At 46.4% G+C, this 16752-nt stretch overlaps 1 protein-coding gene across 1 annotated transcript in view; it reads left to right on the top strand.

Annotated features, from left to right (window-relative positions):
* MGAT4D (MGAT4 family member D) overlaps positions 1-16752 on the top strand; it is a 666451-nt gene that overhangs the window by 89053 nt on the left and 560646 nt on the right. The gene's annotated exons all lie outside the window — the stretch shown is intronic.

Genomic DNA, 16752 nt, shown 5'->3' with positions numbered 1-16752 from the left:
CATGTCTAACTCCTGTAGCGCCGTGCGACCCGTCTGTGACAGAGCGCCTACCTGCCCCGTGCGTTGGGCAGAGCGGTCCATCACATTGTCGAAGACCAGATTCAGGTCACCCCAAGTAGTAACCTCCGGTCTGTGGAAGCCGACAACTCCGTCAATGCCGTGTGGAGGAAGCGTTCAGGTCTGTCGTTTGGTGCGTAAATCGTGCCCGCTGTGAATGTGTAATCTCCCAGCTGGAATTGGTACACCAGCTGCCTGCCCTTTATCTCTGCCACCTTGTGCATCGAAAGCCCCTTGAACTTTGGTGCTAGAAGTATCGCCACCCCCGCCCGTTTTGTGGAGTCGCAGGAAAAGAACTGTATGGGGAATGACCTAGACTGCATCCGGTGCACGTCTTTCGTAAGCAAATGCGTTTCTTGGAGCAAGCAGAGCTCCGCCCCTGACTGTGCAAGAAGGGAAATTATGGATCTTCGTTTAATAGGATTGTTAAGGCCCCGGACATTGAGCGTAAGGATCTTAATTGTTGTTGGAGGCATTCCCACCGGTCAGTAAACGCAAGCTAGTGTTATGCATCCCTGTGGTGAGCGAAGTGTGCCCGAGCCTTCCAACCACCGCCCCTCGAGCCCGACCCAGGAGAAAGAAGGAAAAGGAAGAAAAGAAATAGAAAAGAATAAATCCCCAACTGACCCCGCGCATCCACCCTCCCTCTCCCCAACAGTCTTAGGCGAACCAAAAGTCCATCTTCCAGGGAAGATCGAAATGTTCAATGTCAAAGGGGGAAACGTGGCGTCCCAGAGAGCCTCCCCTCCCCCGCCCGCCCACCCTTGTGCCCGCCAGTGATGCCCCAGCGAGCTGAGGGGCAATGTAAACCAGAAGGGGACTACCATATCACCTCTCTCCGGCGGCCCCCCTCAAGGGGCTTCGACCTTTGGCGCCAACGAGTCTGCCACCGAGGCTAGGGCCTCCTGACGTCCCTGGGCAATCTCCTCGGGGGGGAGCCTCCGCCCTCTGGCCCCCCTGCGCCGCTGCTTCAGTTGGCTCCAACCTGAGCTTGGGCCACCGGCTTTCTGAGAGCCCGCTACCTGACCCTCCTCCTCCTCCTTCGGGCAGTCAATGTCCAATAGCTTGCACGCCTCCGTCAGGGAGCGAAGCTGATACAGCCGGTCCTTGTGCCGAAAGATAAGACGAAACGGGTGGCCCCAAGAGTATTTAATGTCCCGTTGGCGGAGAGCTTCCGTGACAGGGCGGAAGGTTCTGCGTTTTTGTAGGGTCAGAGCGGAAAGATCCTGAGCACTGGGAGACAACCCTGAAAGGTGATGGGGTGTTGTGATCTGGCCTTGCGGAGGATCTCCTCCTTCGTGGTGTAGTCCTGGAGACAGACCAGGATGTCGGCCGGCAGGGCACCATCCGGGCGGGGGGGGCCCACCCGATGGGCCCTATCCAAGACGAGCGCCGAGTCCGCCGGCCTCCCTAGAATCTGGTTTAAGAGCCCACGCGTGAAGGCGAAGACATCCCCCTCTTCGGCGTTGCGTTTCACCCCCCTGATGCGGATATTATGCCGTCTCGACTGGTTCTCCAAGTCCTCCAGGTGTGTTTGAATGTCCACCTGCTGGTCATGGAGGCGTAGAAGATCCTGGTGTACTAGGGAGAGCTCCGTGTCCTGTGCATCCATCCTGTCTTCCACCGCTTGCACTCTCTACCCCATACCATCCAGGTCCCTCCGTACCTCCCGTAGCTCCTCCGCGAGTTCCTGCTTCATGCATTTGAAGTCCTCCCGTTGTTCCGCAAATAGCGACATTAGGAACGCCTTGGTGATCGGTTCCTCCCCGTCGTCCCCGGCCCCCTTCGGCCGCGTCGTGTCAGCCACGGTCGTCTGGGTCTCCGGAGCCGCCGCCGCCGCCCCCCCCCTGGGACTTGGCGAACAACTCCTGCAGCGACTTGCTCTGTGCCTTGTCTTTGCCTTTACCCCGTTGGGTCGCCATCGTTCCAGTGGGCTCACCGTGGTATCGTCCCTCTTGGCGTGGCACCAGGGATCAGGCCGCAAACCCGCCGGTCAGGCCCCCGAAGACTGTTCTCCACAGCGCTCTGCCCGCTGCAGGTCCCGGCCACTGCTGGAGGGATGCACGGCCCACCCTCGTGTTCGGCGCCGTCCACCCCCTCTGCTGGGGGAGCCCGTCCCAGTGGCAACGTCCGTGGGCCCCTGTACCTCTCTCCGAAGCGGCCTCTGAGGGGGGGCAGGCAGCGGCCGCAAGTGTTCTCCGACTCTTGGGGGTCACTTCCCCCCCTGGTGTGGGGTAAGGTGGCGGCCGCCCCCGCCCGCTCCTGTCCCGCTGTCGTGGCGGCGGGGCCCGTCCGCTCCGACCCCCGCCCCTCGGTCACCTCCCGGCTCCTCCTCGCTCCTGGGGGTTCGGTTGTCGCGTGGCCCCGTTGTTTCCTCCGCAGCTCGCAGGCAAAGAGCTGTCGCACCTCTGGGGGCCCGGCGTCACCACCGCACCTCCGGCCTCGGGCACGGACCCTCCGCCGCCGGCCCTCTCACCTTCGGGCCCCAGTCCGTCGTCCTGCGCAGATGGCCACCAACCAGACCGGCTCTCCGTCCGTCACCAGCCAGGTGGCCCCCGACTCCAAAGTGGATGCTGGGCCTCCGCCTCCACCCGCAGGCGCTCCAGACGCGTCGCCTCCAGTCTAGGCCGGCGCCGCTCCGCGCCCGGCTAGGCCTCAGGTCCTCCCGTCGTCCAGCCGCCCCTGTGTCCTCCGGGCCCGTGCTGCTGGCTGTGGCACCCTGCCGCTATACCCGCTGGAGTGCCGCCCCCACCTCCTCCTGGTCTCCGGGGGTCGGCAGAGCGTCCACGCGCTGCTGGAGCTGCCCGGGGGTCCCTCACCTCCGCCGGCGTCTCGGAACTTTAGGCCGTGGCTGCCGCGCTCGTCACTGGGCCGCGGCCGGCCGCAGACCCCTCCCGCCACCAGACGGTCACCACGGCTCCAGGGGGCACCGGAGAGGTATCGATAGGCTCACCCCTCACTCCGGCGCCGCTGGCGGTGCTGTGTGCCAGAAACGGGGGAAGTGATCGGCCCCGTTTCAGCGCTATTCTCGGGCGTGCGAGGGAGAGACAGGGAAATGCGTCTCACCTCGCCGCCATCTTGGCCACGCCCCGAAACATCTACTTTAAACAGCAGCAGCAGGATGTCAGTTAGCACCCTAGTGATCAATTGCACTCTCACCACAGAGGTCTAAGGAACAACTAGAACACAGCACAACACCTGAACGCCATCTTGATGGAATCAAAGCTGTAAAACTGAAAGGAATTTCCTACAGAGTATGCTACAGGAAATTAACTAAATGAGGGATTATTTTTATCCTAGAAATTATGGTTAGTGCTCCATAAAGATTAAAAGAGGACAAATTTTCTATGAGCTCTTAGATAACTTTCTTGTCGAGTTCAGTAAAACTTTCTCACATGCAGAGTGAAACACATACTTTCAACACCAGTATCAGTCTGCCAGTTAAATCCCTAGTAATACATTTCAGCTTCATCATAGAGTTCTAATGGACAAAGAGAGTGCTAAATGTTTGTATTAAAGATAAGTGTGGCACTCCTGAACCTCATTTTGATGGAATAACAGCTGTTGAGTTTAAAGTCTTTCCTGAGGCTCCTACTGAAGTAAATGAGCACTGCGATGTTAGTTTAGCTTTGAAGAAATTTGCTACACTGCAGGAAGTTGACTTGAAAGTCATTTATTGCAGCTTCAATAGCTCCACTGACGCGTTTGTCAACGGTTGGTGAGCCCTTCATCACTGCTCATTTTTATACTCAATCCCATGTTACAGCATTTTTGGAATTGTAGTTTGCAGTGTCATTACATCAATAATTCTAATGAATAACCAACTCAATTCAATTCAAATACCAGAGACTGATTACAATTGTTCATTGCCTTATAAGTCATGATAGCACATTATCAATACAATGCATACATTATTATTTTAAAAATCAGTTTTATCTATTAGATGTGTTGCCGTCCACCATATCAGCCTCAATGCCCTGTCTAGATTGATTTATTTATAATAAATCTTGCCACCAATATATGCAATATGATATTGGGAATCCTAATATAGGTCTCAATGAACCAATTACGAGTTTGTCTTGCAGTGTAAGATGTTAGATTGATTTGCGACAGTTGATTCCTGTAATCCACATACTCCATGCTGATTTCTATAAATGTACATAGAGCTCTTCGTCATTGTTGTCATCGTTGGTTGTTTGGTTTTTACTTCAATACTATAGCGAGATTCCAAGTGCCTCAGTTTTCTGATTCTGTTTCCACCAAGTTCCCAATATCATATTACACATATTATACTCCCTGCAGCCCTCAACATTTTTTTTTTATTTTAGCCCTCCACAACATTAAAAATTACTTGATGGTGCCCCTGCTCGGACCAGGATCAAAAAATATAATATGACAGCCCTTTCATGGCATTATGGGGCGTTCCTTGCCTGGAGCAGTGAATAACAGAGTGGCTCCTGACACTCATTTATTATTCCTTTACCGTGTAAATATTTTTGCATGTACTTGTCCCACCCGGGACACCCACACTTTAAATTCACTTTGGGACTGTGGGGGGAGCCTCAAGTGCCCCTCAGCCTCTGCTGGCTCTCCAGCCAGCATATATACTGAGTGCTGGTTGAAGCCGGTCATTATTTTACTGTGAGGGCCCTGGTGCCACCCGGGGCACCCACACCTTTGATAAATGTTGGAGGCTGCGGGGGTAGCTCCAAGGCCCCTGTAGCCCCTGCCAGTTCCCCAGCGAGCACCCAACCTGGGTGCTGTCAGTAGCCGTCCATTATTTTACAGTGGGTGCCACCTGGGGCACCCACAACATACAGCTGAGTAGTGTCTTGCAGAGATCTGCAAGTACATCCCCTGGGTAGGCACTCCAATGGGTAATCAAACTAAGTTGATTCATGCAAAAGTGAATCCTTTTAAGATGCGTGTTTTTAAATGCTTTTATTCAGCAAATTAGTTCAATTCGATATTGTTTGGCATATCAAATGTTCATTTGTAATCCATACTAGCAGATCTATGAATCTTGATCTCCTATGCATTTCGGGCTGGGACGCCCTTGGTCACGGAGCACTGTTGAGGAAGGGAGGGAGGGATGAGTCAGTGAGGGTATACCGCCTGGATTTACACGTGCTCAATGTGACTAAGTGCAACAATAACTAAAACGGGTGTGTTTGCTAACGTTTTAGTGACTGAGTGAAGGTACTGGGTAGTGCAATGGAAATTACTGCGTGTGTTGGTTGAATGCGCGCTGCGCAATGACATGCTGGGTTCTGTAGCGCTGTGGGCGAAGAACACTTACTTCATAGATACCGGTGGCAAAGCGTGCCGTCCATCGCTTAGTCGAGGGGTCTGCGTGTGGTACGGGCGGGTGCTCGTTATGTTTAAACACTCGGTGATGTGACGTGAAGAAACGTAAACATAAACAAAGGACTACTCGGAAGTATGCACGGTGGCGGCCATCTTAGAATGTGGGGAGATAGAGTACAGGTAATGCAAACTGGGGAGAATGCAGAGAGACAATGTCAAAAAACAGAAGTAGTATTACGTGAATAATCAGTAACATAATAAGCAATGCATCATATTAGTATTACAGGTAACAACTATACTCAATACGGTCATTAAGACCATGCGGCTTCAGAGTCTGTAGCAGATAAATCCATTCAAGTTCTCTTTTTAACAAGAGTTTATGATTGTCAATCCCTTCTCGTTTGGTGAGGGTTTCAAGTACTATGAATTTTAATTGGGCGATGGAATGCCGAGCCTCAGCAAAATGCATGGCGATGTTGGATTTCTCAACTTTCAGCCTGATGTTAGATTTATGCTCGTTGAGACGAGTTTTAATTTTCCGTTCGGTTTTACCGATGTACAGCTTTCCACAGGGACATTTCAAAGCATATATCAAATTCATCGAGTCACAGGTAGCATCAACTTGAAGTTTAATGTTGTGACCTTTCATTGGGTGCTGGATACTGTTGCCTTTGATGACACTATTGCAATGATTGCAATTGAAGCAAGGTATGGTGCCACGGTGTTGTGTGTGGGTTTCAGTGGGTTTAGACAAAATTTCCTTGAAATTTCTGCTTCTTGTGTGTGCAAAAATTGGTGGTTTCTCAAAAATGCCCTTGAAGTCGGGTTCACTTTGTAAGATGGGCCAGTGCTTCCGTATAATCTTCTTGTATGTAGGGCTGGCTGTGGAGTATTTGGATACTATCACCATACGTTGTTCTTGCACTCTATTGCTTTTCAAAAGGCTATCTTCTCTGGTGATGAGAGCAACTCTAGATTGTGCTTCATTCAGAGTATGTTCAGGATATCCTCTAGCACGGAATCGTTCACGCATCTCATTAATGCGCATGATGTATGTCTGTTCGTCTGAAACGATGCGTTTAACACGCAACATTTGCGAATATGGCAGGTGTTGCTTCAGGGACCCTTGGTGGAAGCTGGAAAAATGTAAGGTATTGTTTCTGTCTGTGTTTTTTCTGTGTAAATCGGTAATGAATCCCTCTGGTGTGATCTTGATATTGACGTCAAGGAAGGAGATATCTGTGTCACTTATGTGCCATGTTAGTTTTATTCTTGGATCTTTGCTGTTGATTTCTGTTAACAGATCCTGAAGAGACTCTTTGGTGTTGGACCACATGAAAAACAGGTCATCTATATATCTGACGTACATTTTGGCATAATCTTTGAACTTAGAGTTGGTATATATGTACTGTTTTTCAAAGTTCTCCATGTACACATTAGCATACGTTGGGGCAGCACAATTTCCCATCGCCATTCCGGATAGCTGTAAAAACCATTGATTGTCTAGCTTGAAGTAACTGTGATAGAGAATAAATATCATCAGTTCCATGAGGAAGGCCTGCATGTATGTCTTTATCTCACTGTTAAGCAAAATTTGTTCGATGGCTTCAATGCCTCCAAGGTGAGGTATAGATGTATAGAGAGAACTCACGTCTGCAGTGCATAAGATCAGTGGTGGCATATTGTTGACTTGGATGGATGATAGTTTCACAAGGAAGTCTGTAGTGTCTTTGATATAACTAGCTGTGTTAACAATGAGAGGTTGGAGGTACTTGTCGAGAAATTTGCCAGTATTCTCATGTATGGATCCTTTTGTTGACACTATTGGTCTACAGGGTGGGTCTGTAAGATTCTTGTGTATTTTGGGACACATGTGGATCGTTGGACTTCTTGGATGTTCTGTTATCAAGTAATTTTTAGTTCGGTCTTCAATTGTACCAGCTTCATGGGCTCGATTAATGATTTCTTTAAGTAGATTCTGGAACTCAATGGTGGGATTATTGTCCAGTGCCTGATAGGTCTCCGTATCTTGTATATGTTCCCATAGTTTTTGTGTGTACATACTTGAGTTCATAATTACTAATGCACCTCCCTTGTCAGCCTTGGTACATTTTATTTTGGGGTTGTTGGCCAGTGCTTTAAGTGTGTCACGATCCTTGTTGGTAAGGTTGAATGCTCTCCTTGGTGCTTTGTAATTGATCGTCTGTAGATCGTTGCGTACTAGTGTTTCAAATAAATCAATACATTTATGACTACATGGAGCCTGGTAGGTGCTGGGGGGTCTTAAGCCTTTAAGCTCATCCTCTCTTGTGCTAGTTGTGGTGTTTGTTACTGGTAAGACATTGTCAAAGAAATGTCTAAGTCTTAATTTCCTTGTGAACTTAAAGGTACTGACCTCTAGTTCAAGCACATTAGTCACAGTGGTTGGAATGAACGAGGTACCTCGTTCAAGCAAGTTCATTTCATGGCTCGAGATTTGTATGTCAGAGATGTTAATCACTAGACTGTCTTTTTTGGTTTCAAGTCCTTTTTGGCTACCATGCTTCGGGTGTTGGGTGGGCTTTTTTCTTTGTCTTTTGGCCTGGCTGCGCCTGAGTCTTCGAGTTCGGTGGTGTCCACCTCTAAAAAATGACTCGTCGATGTTTGCTCATGACTAGTGGTTGAGGTGCTAGCTCTTTCAGAACTTGGTGCTGGTCTTGGGCCAGTGGTGGATTTTCTTGAAGTGCGGCTAGTGGTATCGGAGTCAGAGGATGATGTGTCAGTTTGAGCATTAAAGGGTTTGTTGCGTCGCCTTTGGGCGTACACGTCGGCCCAGGAGTAAACCTCATCAAGCTTGTAATCAAGCGTGTCCCGTCGGAACTTTCTAATTTTGCGTTCATTGATGTCTTTTTGGTGTTTGTCCAGAATGCCTTTGATGTCTTCTAAGGTAGACGATAGTTCCTCGGATGTGAGAAGATTTTTCATTTCATTGTCAATTTCTTTCATCTCTATTTCCAACTCTTTTAGAATGCCGGCTAGTTCCTCCACTATCAAGAGTATTAAGTCCAGGCTGCACTTATTCAATATTCCATTCCATTTTTCTAGGAAAGGTTTCGAATTTTTGCAAAGGGAAGGCTTCAATGCTATGCGCAATCCACGTGGGATTCTGAGTGCCCGGTGGTATCTCAGTAATGTGCTCGCGTGGAGCTTTTGGTTGATATGACGCTTGGATAGGTATAACAACTGTTTAATGCATTGCTCCTTGTTACGACTGGTAGGAGCAGGGGTGATGTCTTCCTCAATCAGTGAATATATTCGTTGTCTCTCAGTTTCATCATATGCTAATGTATGGGCTCTCGCTTCGGTGCTTTTACTAATTTCCTCGAATTGCATTGTGCTTGAAGTGCGTGCTAAACCACCTCGGGGCGGACAAACGTAGAATACAGAAAGAGGCGTGGGTGGTGCACTGCATAAGCTAGGTGAAAGGTATTTTCGTTCAATAAGGTCTGGGTGCGCAATCAGGGTGGTGTTATCCGTCCTAACACCATCAATAAACAGCTGAGTAGTGTCTTGCAGAGATCTGCAAGTACATCCCCTGGGTAGGTGAGGTTTACTCCTGGGCCGACGTGTACGCCCAAAGGCGACGCAACAAACCCTTTAATGCTCAAACTGACACATCATCCTCTGACTCCGATACCACTAGCCGCACTTCAAGAAAATCCACCACTGGCCCAAGACCAGCACCAAGTTCTGAAAGAGCTAGCACCTCAACCACTAGTCATGAGCAAACATCGACGAGTCATTTTTTAGAGGTGGACACCACCGAACTCGAAGACTCAGGCGCAGCCAGGCCAAAAGACAAAGAAAAAAGCCCACCCAACACCCGAAGCATGGTAGCCAAAAAGGACTTGAAACCAAAAAAGACAGTCTAGTGATTAACATCTCTGACATACAAATCTCGAGCCATGAAATGAACTTGCTTGAACGAGGTACCTCGTTCATTCCAACCACTGTGACTAATTTGCTTGAACTAGAGGTCAGTACCTTTAAGTTCACAAGGAAATTAAGACTTAGACATTTCTTTGACAATGTCTTACCAGTAACAAACACCACAACTAGCACAAGAGAGGATGAGCTTAAAGGCTTAAGACCCCCCAGCACCTACCAGGCTCCATGTAGTCATAAATGTATTGATTTATTTGAAACACTAGTACGCAACGATCTACAGACGATCAATTACAAAGCACCAAGGAGAGCATTCAACCTTACCAACAAGGATCGTGACACACTTAAAGCACTGGCCAACAACCCCAAAATAAAATGTACCAAGGCTGACAAGGGAGGTGCATTAGTAATTATGAACTCAAGTATGTACACACAAAAACTATGGGAACATATACAAGATACGGAGACCTATCAGGCACTGGACAATAATCCCACCATTGAGTTCCAGAATCTACTTAAAGAAATCATTAATCGAGCCCATGAAGCTGGTACAATTGAAGACCGAACTAAAAATGACTTGATAACAGAACATCCAAGAAGTCCAACGATCCACATGTGTCCCAAAATACACAAGAATCTTACAGACCCACCCTGTAGACCAATAGTGTCAACAAAAGGATCCATACATGAGAATACTGGCAAATTTCTCGACAAGTACCTCCAACCTCTCATTGTTAACACAGCTAGTTATATCAAAGACACTACAGACTTCCTTGTGAAACTATCATCCATCCAAGTCAACAATATGCCACCACTGATCTTATGCACTGCAGACGTGAGTTCTCTCTATACATCTATACCTCACCTTGGAGGCATTGAAGCCATCGAACAAATTTTGCTTAACAGTGAGATAAAGACATACATGCAGGCCTTCCTCATGGAACTGATGATATTTATTCTCTATCACAGTTACTTCAAGCTAGACAATCAATGGTTTTTACAGCTATCCGGAATGGCGATGGGAAATTGTGCTGCCCCAACGTATGCTAATGTGTACATGGAGAACTTTGAAAAACAGTACATATATACCAACTCTAAGTTCAAAGATTATGCCAAAATGTACGTCAGATATATAGATGACCTGTTTTTCATGTGGTCCAACACCAAAGAGTCTCTTCAGGATCTGTTAACAGAAATCAACAGCAAAGATCCAAGAATAAAACTAACATGGCACATAAGTGACACAGATATCTCCTTCCTTGACGTCAATATCAAGATCACACCAGAGGGATTCATTACCGATTTACACAGAAAAAACACAGACAGAAACAATACCTTACATTTTTCCAGCTTCCACCAAGGGTCCCTGAAGCAACACCTGCCATATTCGCAAATGTTGCGTGTTAAACGCATCGTTTCAGACGAACAGACATACATCATGCGCATTAATGAGATGCGTGAACGATTCCGTGCTAGAGGATATCCTGAACATACTCTGAATGAAGCACAATCTAGAGTTGCTCTCATCACCAGAGAAGATAGCCTTTTGAAAAGCAATAGAGTGCAAGAACAACGTATGGTGATAGTATCCAAATACTCCACAGCCAGCCCTACATACAAGAAGATTATACGGAAGCACTGGCCCATCTTACAAAGTGAACCCGACTTCAAGGGCATTTTTGAGAAACCACCAATTTTTGCACACACAAGAAGCAGAAATTTCAAGGAAATTTTGTCTAAACCCACTGAAACCCACACACAACACCGTGGCACCATACCTTGCTTCAATTGCAATCATTGCAATAGTGTCATCAAAGGCAACAGTATCCAGCACCCAATGAAAGGTCACAACATTAAACTTCAAGTTGATGCTACCTGTGACTCGATGAATTTGATATATGCTTTGAAATGTCCCTGTGGAAAGCTGTACATCGGTAAAACCGAACGGAAAATTAAAACTCGCCTCAACGAGCATAAATCTAACATCAGGCTGAAAGTTGAGAAATCCAACATCGCCATGCATTTTGCTGAGGCTCGGCATTCCATCGCCCAATTAAAATTCATAGTACTTGAAACCCTCACCAAACGAGAAGGGATTGACAATCATAAACTCTTGTTAAAAAGAGAACTTGAATGGATTTATCTGCTACAGACTCTGAAGCCGCATGGTCTTAATGACCGTATTGAGTATAGTTGTTACCTGTAATACTAATATGATGCATTGCTTATTATGTTACTGATTATTCACGTAATACTACTTCTGTTTTTTGACATTGTCTCTCTGCATTCTCCCCAGTTTGCATTACCTGTACTCTATCTCCCCACATTCTAAGATGGCCGCCACCGTGCATACTTCCGAGTAGTCCTTTGTTTATGTTTACGTTTCTTCACGTCACATCACCGAGTGTTTAAACATAACGAGCACCCGCCCGTACCACACGCAGACTCCTCGACTAAGCGATGGACGGCACGCTTTGCCACCGGTATCTATGAAGTAAGTGTTCTTCGCCCACAGCGCTACAGAACCCAGCATGTCATTGCGCAGCGCGCATTCAACCAACACACGCAGTAATTTCCATTGCACTACCCAGTACCTTCACTCAGTCACTAAAACGTTAGCAAACACACCCGTTTTAGTTATTGTTGCACTTAGTCACATTAAGCACGTGTAAATCCAGGCGGTATACCCTCACTGACTCATCCCTCCCTCCCTTCCTCAACAGTGCTCCGTGACCAAGGGCGTCCCAGCCCGAAATGCATAGGAGATCAAGATTCATAGATCTGCTAGTATGGATTACAAATGAACATTTGATATGCCAAACAATATCGAATTGAACTAATTTGCTGAATAAAAGCATTTAAAAACACGCATCTTAAAAGGATTCACTTTTGCATGAATCAACTTAGTTTGATTACCCATTGGAGTGCCTACCCAGGGGATGTACTTGCAGATCTCTGCAAGACACTACTCAGCTGTTTATTGATGGTGTTAGGACGGATAACACCACCCTGATTGCGCACCCAGACCTTATTGAACGAAAATACCTTTCACCTAGCTTATGCAGTGCACCACCCACGCCTCTTTCTGTATTCTACGTTTGTCCGCCCCGAGGTGGTTTAGCACGCACTTCAAGCACAATGCAATTCGAGGAAATTAGTAAAAGCACCGAAGCGAGAGCCCATACATTAGCATATGATGAAACTGAGAGACAACGAATATATTCACTGATTGAGGAAGACATCACCCCTGCTCCTACCAGTCGTAACAAGGAGCAATGCATTAAACAGTTGTTATACCTATCCAAGCGTCATATCAACCAAAAGCTCCACGCGAGCACATTACTGAGATACCACCGGGCACTCAGAATCCCACGTGGATTGCGCATAGCATTGAAGCCTTCCCTTTGCAAAAATTCGAAACCTTTCCTAGAAAAATGGAATGGAATATTGAATAAGTGCAGCCTGGACTTAATACTCTTGATAGTGGAGGAACTAGCCGGCATTCTAAAAGAGTTGGAAATAGAGATTAAAGAAATTGACAATGAAATGAAAAATCTTCTCACATCCGAGGAACTATCGTCTACCTTAGAAGACATCAAAGGCATTCTGGACAAACACCAAAAAGACATCAATGAACGCAAAATTAGAAAGTTCCGACGGGACACGCTTGATTACAAGCTTGATGAGGTTTACTCCTGGGCCGACGTGTACGCCCAAAGGCGACGCAACAAACCCTTTAATGCTCAAACTGACACATCATCCTCTGACTCCGATACCACTAGCCGCACTTCAAGAAAATCCACCACTGGCCCAAGACCAGCACCAAGTTCTGAAAGAGCTAGCACCTCAACCACTAGTCATGAGCAAACATCGACGAGTCATTTTTTAGAGGTGGACACCACCGAACTCGAAGACTCAGGCGCAGCCAGGCCAAAAGACAAAGAAAAAAGCCCACCCAACACCCGAAGCATGGTAGCCAAAAAGGACTTGAAACCAAAAAAGACAGTCTAGTGATTAACATCTCTGACATACAAATCTCGAGCCATGAAATGAACTTGCTTGAACGAGGTACCTCGTTCATTCCAACCACTGTGACTAATTTGCTTGAACTAGAGGTCAGTACCTTTAAGTTCACAAGGAAATTAAGACTTAGACATTTCTTTGACAATGTCTTACCAGTAACAAACACCACAACTAGCACAAGAGAGGATGAGCTTAAAGGCTTAAGACCCCCCAGCACCTACCAGGCTCCATGTAGTCATAAATGTATTGATTTATTTGAAACACTAGTACGCAACGATCTACAGACGATCAATTACAAAGCACCAAGGAGAGCATTCAACCTTACCAACAAGGATCGTGACACACTTAAAGCACTGGCCAACAACCCCAAAATAAAATGTACCAAGGCTGACAAGGGAGGTGCATTAGTAATTATGAACTCAAGTATGTACACACAAAAACTATGGGAACATATACAAGATACGGAGACCTATCAGGCACTGGACAATAATCCCACCATTGAGTTCCAGAATCTACTTAAAGAAATCATTAATCGAGCCCATGAAGCTGGTACAATTGAAGACCGAACTAAAAATGACTTGATAACAGAACATCCAAGAAGTCCAACGATCCACATGTGTCCCAAAATACACAAGAATCTTACAGACCCACCCTGTAGACCAATAGTGTCAACAAAAGGATCCATACATGAGAATACTGGCAAATTTCTCGACAAGTACCTCCAACCTCTCATTGTTAACACAGCTAGTTATATCAAAGACACTACAGACTTCCTTGTGAAACTATCATCCATCCAAGTCAACAATATGCCACCACTGATCTTATGCACTGCAGACGTGAGTTCTCTCTATACATCTATACCTCACCTTGGAGGCATTGAAGCCATCGAACAAATTTTGCTTAACAGTGAGATAAAGACATACATGCAGGCCTTCCTCATGGAACTGATGATATTTATTCTCTATCACAGTTACTTCAAGCTAGACAATCAATGGTTTTTACAGCTATCCGGAATGGCGATGGGAAATTGTGCTGCCCCAACGTATGCTAATGTGTACATGGAGAACTTTGAAAAACAGTACATATATACCAACTCTAAGTTCAAAGATTATGCCAAAATGTACGTCAGATATATAGATGACCTGTTTTTCATGTGGTCCAACACCAAAGAGTCTCTTCAGGATCTGTTAACAGAAATCAACAGCAAAGATCCAAGAATAAAACTAACATGGCACATAAGTGACACAGATATCTCCTTCCTTGACGTCAATATCAAGATCACACCAGAGGGATTCATTACCGATTTACACAGAAAAAACACAGACAGAAACAATACCTTACATTTTTCCAGCTTCCACCAAGGGTCCCTGAAGCAACACCTGCCATATTCGCAAATGTTGCGTGTTAAACGCATCGTTTCAGACGAACAGACATACATCATGCGCATTAATGAGATGCGTGAACGATTCCGTGCTAGAGGATATCCTGAACATACTCTGAATGAAGCACAATCTAGAGTTGCTCTCATCACCAGAGAAGATAGCCTTTTGAAAAGCAATAGAGTGCAAGAACAACGTATGGTGATAGTATCCAAATACTCCACAGCACTGGCCCATCTTACAAAGTGAACCCGACTTCAAGGGCATTTTTGAGAAACCACCAATTTTTGCACACACAAGAAGCAGAAATTTCAAGGAAATTTTGTCTAAACCCACTGAAACCCACACACAACACCGTGGCACCATACCTTGCTTCAATTGCAATCATTGCAATAGTGTCATCAAAGGCAACAGTATCCAGCACCCAATGAAAGGTCACAACATTAAACTTCAAGTTGATGCTACCTGTGACTCGATGAATTTGATATATGCTTTGAAATGTCCCTGTGGAAAGCTGTACATCGGTAAAACCGAACGGAAAATTAAAACTCGCCTCAACGAGCATAAATCTAACATCAGGCTGAAAGTTGAGAAATCCAACATCGCCATGCATTTTGCTGAGGCTCAGCATTCCATCGCCCAATTAAAATTCATAGTACTTGAAACCCTCACCAAACGAGAAGGGATTGACAATCATAAACTCTTGTTAAAAAGAGAACTTGAATGGATTTATCTGCTACAGACTCTGAAGCCGCATGGTCTTAATGACCGTATTGAGTATAGTTGTTACCTGTAATACTAATATGATGCATTGCTTATTATGTTACTGATTATTCACGTAATACTACTTCTGTTTTTTGACATTGTCTCTCTGCATTCTCCCCAGTTTGCATTACCTGTACTCTATCTCCCCACATTCTAAGATGGCCGCCACCGTGCATACTTCCGAGTAGTCCTTTGTTTATGTTTACGTTTCTTCACGTCACATCACCGAGTGTTTAAACATAACGAGCACCCGCCCGTACCACACGCAGACCCCTCGACTAAGCGATGGACGGCACGCTTTGCCACCGGTATCTATGAAGTAAGTGTTCTTCGCCCACAGCGCTACAGAACCCAGCATGTCATTGCGCAGCGCGCATTCATCCAACACACGCAGTAATTTCCATTGCACTACCCAGTACCTTCACTCAGTCACTAAAACGTTAGCAAACACACCCGTTTTAGTTATTGTTGCACTTAGTCACATTAAGCACGTGTAAATCCAGGCGGTATACCCTCACTGACTCATCCCTCCCTCCCTTCCTCAACAGTGCTCCGTGACCAAGGGCGTCCCAGCCCGAAATGCATAGGAGATCAAGATTCATAGATCTGCTAGTATGGATTACAAATGAACATTTGATATGCCAAACAATATCGAATTGAACTAATTTGCTGAATAAAAGCATTTAAAAACACGCATCTTAAAAGGATTCACTTTTGCATGAATCAACTTAGTTTGATTACCCATTGGAGTGCCTACCCAGGGGATGTACTTGCAGATCTCTGCAAGACACTACTCAGCTGTTTATTGATGGTGTTAGGACGGATAACAACCACCCTGATTGCGCACCCAGACCTTATTGAACGAAAATACCTTTCACCTAGCTTATGCAGTGCACCACCCACGCCTCTTTCTGCACCCACAACATACACATCAATGCGGGCTGAGGGGTAGTCCCAAGGCCCCGTGACTCCTGCTGGCTCCAAAGCCAGCACCCATCCTGGGTGCTAGCATGAGCTGGCTCTGTTGCTTTGCTCCCAACCAATCGGGAGCAGCTTTTTCTCTGCTCCCAATGGGCAGGAGCAAAGCTGAGTTAAGTTTATATTTACTGGCCACACTCTCCTGGGCAGGACAAAAGAAAATGTCTCAGTGGATGGGGTTCCTAGGACACTAGATGGTTCAGGGAGGGCCTGCGCCTATATCACCTTCAAAAACCAAATAACCTTGAATGAGGCTTGGGAGGGGGGCCACACACTCCCTTCCTATGATAATTACTTTCGCCCTGGAATTCTGTCCTCT

This window comes from Triturus cristatus, chromosome 2_2 (genome assembly GCF_964204655.1).
Source record: "Triturus cristatus chromosome 2_2, aTriCri1.1, whole genome shotgun sequence".
In the NCBI taxonomy this organism is placed as follows: domain Eukaryota; kingdom Metazoa; phylum Chordata; class Amphibia; order Caudata; family Salamandridae; genus Triturus; species Triturus cristatus.
This window is presented reverse-complemented; position numbering and strand designations above follow the sequence as displayed.